The sequence below is a fragment of the Sus scrofa genome, chromosome 10 (assembly GCF_054392235.1).
Source record: "Sus scrofa isolate SSC_HxYL_T2T_F1_AM1 chromosome 10, Sscrofa_HxYL_maternal_Yorkshire_Landrace_v2.0, whole genome shotgun sequence".
Classification (NCBI taxonomy): domain Eukaryota; kingdom Metazoa; phylum Chordata; class Mammalia; order Artiodactyla; family Suidae; genus Sus; species Sus scrofa.
The window spans coordinates 36,471,359-36,480,069 of NC_139392.1; the positions used below are offsets into that span (position 1 = coordinate 36,471,359).

At 36.1% G+C, this 8,711-nt stretch overlaps 1 pseudogene; it reads right to left on the reverse strand.

Annotated features, from left to right (window-relative positions):
• Window positions 1–5,783: 5,783 nt before the first annotated feature.
• Window positions 5,784–6,733, reverse strand: LOC110258769 (olfactory receptor 8K3-like; annotated as a pseudogene).
• Between the last annotated feature and the right edge of the window lie 1,978 nt (window positions 6,734–8,711).

The following is an 8,711-nucleotide window of genomic DNA, read 5'->3' on the forward strand; positions in this document are numbered from 1 at the left end:
CTTCTTCTTCAACATTTTGAAAGAGTTTAAGGAGGATGGGCACCAATTCCTCTTTATATGTTTGATAAAATTCACCTGTGAAGCCATCTGGTCCTGGACTTTTATTTGTAGGGAGTGATTTTATGACCTCTTCCATTTCATTTCTAGTGATGGGTCTGTTCAGTTGGTCTGTTTCTACTTGATTCAGTTTTGGCAGGCTGTAAGATTCTAGAAAATTGTCCATTTCTTCCAGATTGTCAAACTTGTTGCCATATAGTTGTTCATGGTATTCTCTTATGGTTTTTTGTATTTCTGCTGTATCCGTTGTGATTTCTCCTTTTTCTTTTATAATTTTGTTTATTTGGGTTCTTTCTCTCCTCTTTTTAGTGAGTCTGGCCAGGGCTTTGTCAATTTTGTTGACCTTTGCAAAGAACCAGCTCTTGGTTTTATTAACTTTCTCTATTGTTTTTTGAGTTTCTATTTTATTGATTTCTTCTTTGATCTTTATAATTTCCTTCCTTCTGCTGACTTTAGGTCTTTTTTTTCTTCTTTTTCTAGTTCATTTAGGTGGAGGGTTAAGTTGTCAATTTGGGATCTTTCTTCTTTTTTGAGAAAGGCCTGTATTGCTATAAATTTCCCTCTGAGCACTGCTTTTGCAGCATCCCATAGATTTTGAGAGGTTGTGTCTTCATTATCATTTGTTTCAAGGTAGTTTTTAATTTCCTTCTTGATTTCCTCATTGACCCATTGGTTTTTTAGTAGCATGTTGTTTAGTCTCCATGTAGTAGGTTTTTTCTCTTTGCTTTTCCCATGGTTGATTTCTAATTTCATGGCATTGTGGTCAGAGAAGATACTTGAGATAATTTCTATGCTCCTAAATTTATTGAGGTTCGCTTTGTGTCCCAATATGTGGTCGATTCTTGAGAATGTTCCATGAGCATTTGAGAAGAATGTGTATTCTGCTTTTTTTGGATGTAGTGTCCTGAAGATATATCAATTCAGTCTAACTTTTCTATTGTTTCCTTTAGGATGTCTGTTGCTTTATTGGTTTTCTGTCTAGAGGATCTGTCCATTGATGTGAGGGGGGTATTTAGGTCTCCTACTATGATTGTATTCCCATCAATATCTCCCTTTATGTCTGTTAGTATTTGTTGTATGTATCTGGGTGCTCCTATATTTGGGGCATATATGTTGATGATAGTAACATCCTCTCCTTGGATGGATCCCTTAATCATTAAATAGTGTCCTTCTTTGTCTTTCTTTATGTCTTTCATTTTAAAGTCCATTTTGTCTGATATGAGCATTGCGACTCCTGCTTTTCTGTCTTGTCTATTGGCATGAAATATTTTTCCCCACCCTTTCACTTTCAATCTATATGTATCTTTGTTTTTTTTCCTAAGGTGAGTTTCTTGTAGGCAGCATATGGAAGGTTTTTGCCTTTTTATCCACTCAGCCACACTGTGTCTTTTGATTGGGGCATTCAGTCCATTGACATTTAAGGTGATAATTGATAGATGATTATTTATTGCCATTTGAACCTCGTGTTCCAGTTGATTCTATGGTTCTCCATTCTTCCTTTCTTTTTTTTTTTTTTTTTTTTTTTTTTTTTGGTTGGATGGTCTCCTGTTATTATCTGCTTGAGTGGTTTTTTTTTTTCATTTTTTGCAACTGCAATATTTGGTTTTGGCTTGTGGTTGCCCTCTTTTTTAAGTATGCTAACCCCTTCCCATAATTGTGTGTTTTAGCCTGATGGTCCTGTAAGTTCAAACACTTCATTAATATATTAAAATTAAGAAGAGAAACATACACACAAACAAAAGGGGTTATTTACTTCCTAACATCCCTTGCCCACATTTTATGGTTTTGATGACTCTTTTTTTTTCTTTTTAATTTTATTTTGTTTGAAGCATGTTCATGATTAAATCTGTATGCTGGCTTATTTGAGTGACTGCTCTCTGATTGTGGTTTCCACACTCCTAGTTCTTCCTCTTCTTCTTCTTTTTTTTTTTTTTCTTTTTTCTTCCCTTTCCTTCCTTTCTTTTTGGTTTAGAGAAGCTCTTTCAATATTTCCTTTAACCTGGGTTTTGTGTTGCTGTATTCTTTAAGTTTTTGTTTGTTGGAAAAATTTTTATTTCCCCTTCTATTTTAAATGATATTCTTGCTGGATAGAGTATTCTAGGTTGCATATTTTTTCCTTTTAGCACTTTAAATATCTCTTGCCATTCCCTCCTGGCCTGTAGTGTTTCTGTAGAGAAATCAGCTGATAATCTTATGGGGGTTCCCTTGTAGGTAACATTCTGTTTTTCTCTTGCTGCCTTGAGGATCCTCTCTTTATCACTAACATTTGCCATTTTTATTATGATGTGTCTTGGTGTGGGTCTGTTTGGGTTCAGTTTGTTTGGGGCCCTCTGTGCTTCTTGTATCTTGAACCCAGTATCCTTTAGATTTGGGAAGTTTCCAGCGATAATTTCTCCAAATATATTTTCCATTCCCTTATCTTTTTCTACTCCTTCTGGAATTCCTATTATGCATAGATTGGCCCGCTTTATATTATCCCATAGGTCTCTTATATTGCTTTCCAGTTTTTTGATTTGGTTTTCTGTCTGTTGACCGGATTGAGTGATTTCCATTATTCTATCTTCCATATCACTGATTCGTTCTTCTGCATTATTCATTCTTGTTTTTACTGCCCTTAGTTCATTTTGCATCTCTGCAAATGGATGTTCTAGTTTTTCTTGGCTCCTCCTTATATTTTCTAGTTCCTTTCTGAGGGTATCTGCATTACTGTTCCTATCTTCTCTTAATTCCTTCAGTATTTTCACTATTTCTCTTTTGAACTCCAAGTCTGTCTGACTGAAGAGATCTGTTTCATTGTTGACTGTTTTAGGTGAGTTCTCCTGTTGGTTTGACTGGGGGTGGTTTTATTTTCTTTATGTTCATAACAAATTTTTAATTGTTCAGAGTAATTTTTGAGTAAAACTTAAAAGCCAAGAGCTATCCTGGTGGGTGTATAGTGATATCATATTATAATATTATCTAATATTAATAATTTTTGAAACTTATTTATCCAATTTTTGGATGTTATGACACACTCTTTTGTGTAGTGTTTTTTCAGGTATCTTGCTTTTTTTTTCCCCTGGATCATACTGGTTTTAGAGGTTAGGTAATCTGTTGCCTCTATTTTATTTTATTTTATTACAAATTATTGATACCAGTACTTTGTAGCATGCATGTGTTTCAAATATACTCTGTCAGGATTTCCTTTTCACTCTCCTATGGTGTATTTTGATTAAAACAAGTTTTAATTTTGGAATGAGTGATATTTTTTCTTGGTATTACAATTTTTGCAATTCATTTTGGAAAACCATGCTTGTCCCAAATAATAAAGATATTATGTTCTTTTTCTTCAAGGGACTTTGTGATTTTTAGTTTGCACATTTCTATTTATGACACATCTCATTTAATTTTTAGATAAATTACAAAAAAATGACTATGCTCCATGTTTTACATGGCTAACCTTATTGAACAGAAAATTTACTAAAAAACACTTCTCTCCTTGTTATATTGCAGTGGTGTTTTTGTTTGTAATCAAGTGAAATTTTACAGGCTAGTCTGTGTGTTGAATTGATTTTCATTTATTTTATTGGTTTTTCTGTCCGTATATGCATTGATGACACAACTGTTAAAATAATCTAGCCTTATTTAAGGATGTGAAATCTGCTATTGGAAGTCCTCTGGAATCCTGCTTCTACCTGCTTCTACTGAGGTTTTCTCCTGACTATTCTCAATCATTTGCATTTCCACATACATTTTAATACTAACTTGAGTGGAATTCTAATTGTTATTGCATTAAATATATGGGGCAATTTAGACACAAATGACTTGATCATATTTATTTCATCCAGCCAATGGTATTTTGCTGCATGCCTGTCTTCTTTACGAATTCAGTAATGTTTCCATAGGTCCTAACAATGAAGTCACACAAGTTGTTCCTTAAGACTTTTACAGATTTTTTCCTATGTAATTAATTATTTAATATTGTGTTTTTACCTGCTTTATGCTAGTATTATACAAAAATCGTATTTTTGTGTGCTGACCTTATATCTACCAACATTGCAAAATCACATTTCTCATGTGAGAAATCCTTGGAATTTATTTTGGATTTTTAATTAGTACATTTATACCACTGGAAAACAGTTATATATATTTTTTCCTTGTTAAGGCCACACCTGCAGCTAATTGAAGTGTCCCAGGCTACGGGACAAATCAGAGCTGTGACTGAGGGCCTACACGAAAGCCACAGAAAGACTGGATCCAAGCTGGATCCTTAACCCACTGAGTGAGGCTAGGGATCAAACTCATATCCTCCTGGAGACAATGTTGGGTTCTTAACACACTGAGCCACAATGGAAATGGTGCGAAGAGGTACACTTTTGTTTCTGTATTCCTATGCTTATAAATGTTCACATATCATAATTTAACAGAAATCTAAGGTGCCACCAACACAGAGGAGAGATAGTTGAAGCATTGTTAGGGAGTTATTTTTGATATATTATTCATTGCTGTATAAATGCTCAAGACAAAGAACAGTAGCTGTCATCTTCTATGTGTCAGTATATCAGTGTGATGGGACCTAGTGTTTAAATGTTGCATAACACACATAAAATATTTATGCAAATCAAAACTACCATGAGATACCACCTCACACCAGTCAGAATGGCCATCATTAATAAATCGAGAAATAACAAGTGCTGGAGGGGCTGTGGAGAAAAGGGACCCCTCCTGCACTGTTGGTGGGAATGGAAACTGGTACAGCCACTATGGAGAAGTTTGGAGATACCTTAGAAATCTAAACATAGAACTTCCATATGACCCCGCAATCCCACTCTTGGGCATCTATCCGGACAGAACTCTCCTTAAAAGAGACACATGCACCCGCATGTTCATTGCAGCACTATTCACAATAGCCAGGACATGGAAACAACCCAAATGTCCATCAACAGAGGATTGGATTCGGAAGATGTGTTATATGTATACAATGGAATACTGTTAAGCCATAAAAAAGAATGACATCATGCCATTTGCAGCAACATGGATAGAAATAGAGACTCTCATACTGAGTGAAATGAGCCAGAAAGACAAAGACAAATACCATATGATATCACTTATGGCTGGAATCTAATATCCAGCACAAATGAACATCTCCTCAGAAAAGAAAATCATGGACTTGGAGAAGAGACTTGTGGCTGCCTGATGGGAGGGGGAGGGAGTGGGAGGGATCGGGAGCTTGGGCTTGTCAGACACAACATAGAATAGATTTACAAGGAGATCCTGCTGAGTAGCATTGAGAACTTTGTCTAGATACTCATGTTGCAAAAGAACAAAGGGTGGGGAAAAAAATGTAATTGTAATGTATACATGTAAGGATAACTTGATCCCCTTGCTGTACAGTGGGGAAAAAAATAAAAATAAAAAGACACTTTTTAAGAGGAAAATAAAACACATAATAAGCCTTTTTCAGAAAGATTATTTAATGATAGATGCAGTAAAAAAAGTTTTGCCTTCAATCATAACGTACTAGGCAGTGTGAGAACAGTGATCTGGACTTTAGTCTCTTGCACTGAAACTTGAGGCAAATCAAATTTGATGCCAGAGGGATCATCACTACTTGAACATCTATAAATTGAAAACAAGAAAAAAAATCTCTATATTGCCTGCTTTCGACAAACAATTGCTTTCTAATTGCTTTCTAATAAACAGTATTTTATAACCAAATACATCATATACACATTCTATATTTAATTTTATGTAGGGTGTTTGTGCAGATTTTTCCATATCCTATGCAGAGAACCTTTTACTTCTTTGTTCCTCAAGCTGTAGATCATAAGGTTCAGCATGGGGATTACCAAGGTGTAAGATACAGTAACAAAGGTGTAAAATACAGTATCAAAGGAGTGACTGGACTTGGGCTGCATGTATGTAACGGATGGAGTTGCATACTATACAACTACCACTGTCAGCTGTGATCCACAGGTGCAGAAATCCTTGTGTCTTCCCTGTGCAGTGTTCATTCTGAGGCTGGCCTTAAGAATCAGTATGTAGGACACAAGGGCTATCAGAAGAGATGGAACCAAATTAAACATTGAACAGGTCAGTATGAACAGCTCAATTTCTCATGTGCTTGAGCACAGCAAAGTTAACAGGATGAGACTGTCACAGTAAAAATGACTAATGACATTCCAGCCACAAAAGGATGAAATAAATATCTTTATGGTGGTTATCAGAGAAACAAAGGCACTGTAAAGTAGGGGACTGCTACCAGAACCCAGCATACTCTTTGTGATGTGACTACTGTGCAGAGCGGAGGGTGACAGATGCCCACAGAGCAGTCATAGGCACCTGCTGACAGAATGAAAAGTTCACTCATGAGGAACAAAATGAAGAAAGTCAGCTGTGTAGCACACCAATGATAGGAGATTTTATTTCAGTCAGCTACAAAGCTTACCGACATTTTGGGTCCCACAGTGAATAACCAAGATCAGTGAAAGCCAGGTGTCTGAGAAAGAAGTACATGGGGGTCTGTAGACGTGAGTTCACCCTGGTGAGGATGATCATGCGCAAGTTGCCCACCACCGATATGGCATAGATGATGAAGAACAGTCCAAAGAAGGGACCCTGAAGCTCACGAAGGTCTGTGATCTCCATGAGGTTGAATTCACTCAGCAGTTTGATTCCATTTGGCCATCCAAGCCATTAAGGACAATAGCTGTGGGATGAACCGTTGGAAAAGATGTTGCATTTCAGGAGATCTCATCTGTTAAAAGTTTATTATGTAAAGCTATTATATGTAAGATAAATCTAGTCATTTTAGATAGAGCAATTTAAAACAAGATTCATTGGTTTCCTGTTGGGCTTACCTGTACCAAACTCAACTAGTATGTATGATGACATGGGTTTGATCCCTGACCTTGCTCAGTCTGTTACTGGTCTGGTGTTGCCATGAGCTGTGGTACAGGCCAGCAGGTGCAGCTCCAATGTGACCCCTAGCCTGGGAACTTCCACATGCTGTGGGTGTGGCCCTAAAAAGTCAAGTAAATAAATAAATAGACATACATACATACATACATACATACATACATACATACATACATACAAGACTCACCTCCATTTTAGAACCTGGAGCCAAATTTAGAAACCATTGCAACCTAGGATATAGAGTAGCCATATTATTTTCCCTTTCTGTTATGTCCTGGTTCCCATTTCAAGGTCTATACAGTCCCTCTATATTTTTGTCAAAAATATATCATTAGAAATATATGGCCAGAATGGAAATCCTGATATTTTTCAAAATATTTTTTATTTAGAAGAGATAATACAGAGTTCCCTATGGGCCTAGAAGTTTGTGGAACTAGCATTGTCACTGCTGTGTCTCTGGTCACTGTGGTGGTGCAGTTTGGATATCTGGCCCTGGGAACTTCCATACACCATGGCCACATCCAAAAAAAGGGGAGGGGGAGATCAATCTAGATTTGCAAGTCCAAAAATAAGTAAATAAATAAATAAATGGACAAGGAAACATATAATTAGTTAAACTGTATCAGGTTGTAGAAAGAATTAAAAGAAGAAGTTAATAGTCCTCTGCTTCTTGTCCTTGCAACTTCAGTCTTTGTCTCCAGAGAAAACCATTGCTAAAGTCATTTAATAGACTTTGATTTACTTGCCTTTATTATAACTCCACATACTCAAATACTATTTTTATTCCACTATTTGTTTGATTTTTTTAATTTTTATTTATTTATTTATTTTGCTTTTTAGGGTCACACGCACAGCGTATGGGAGTTCCCAGGCTACGGGTCCAATTGGAGCTGTAGCTGCTGGCCTATGCCATAGCCACAGAAATGCCAGATCTGCACCACATCTGTGACCTACACCACAGCTCACAGCCACACCGGATCCTTAACCTACTGAGCGAGGCCAGGGATTGAACCCGCAACCTCATGGTTCCTAGTCAGATTTATTTCTCCTGTGCCACAATGGGAACCCCTGTTTGACTTTTTAAATTGTGCTCTCATTCAACTATGTTTTTATGAATTTAAATGTTATTTAACAATTTTTATGGTAGAAAGTAATTTAGCTACCTTGCAATAGACCTTCACATGCCCACTTATTTGCACAGAAATATATTTCACTTCCTCTAGAAGAGTGTATATTAGTTCCAGCACTGTGTGCTGATACTTGGAGTTTCTGATGTTTTTCCTGTGTTGCCGATCAAATAAGCCTTGCATCTATAATGTATTCAATCTGAAAAAGAATAATAGGTAAGCAATCCCACACATGCTGTTACCCTAACACAGTATTGCTGATATAATGGATTTAACACCGTAGTTATATTTTCCTAGCACATTTTATGAAAAGTAGAAACTTATTAAAACATGTTTGCTAATGTACCACATAAAAACATCCAGTAAACTATTATGAATGTTCTTATCTAACACACAAAAAATTACTCTAAAGTATAGGTTCATGGTAATGTGAGAAAAAATATATATGAATATATGAATGTGTAAATGGGTCACCATGCTGTACAGTAGGAAAAAAAATAATGTATTTGGGAAGTAAACAAAATAGAAGATAATTGAAAACAAACAAATAAATAAATCAGGATCTTTAAAAAATAATGTATAGAATGCTATTTCAAATGCCTCAGGGGCTGGCAAGGGATATCATTGTAT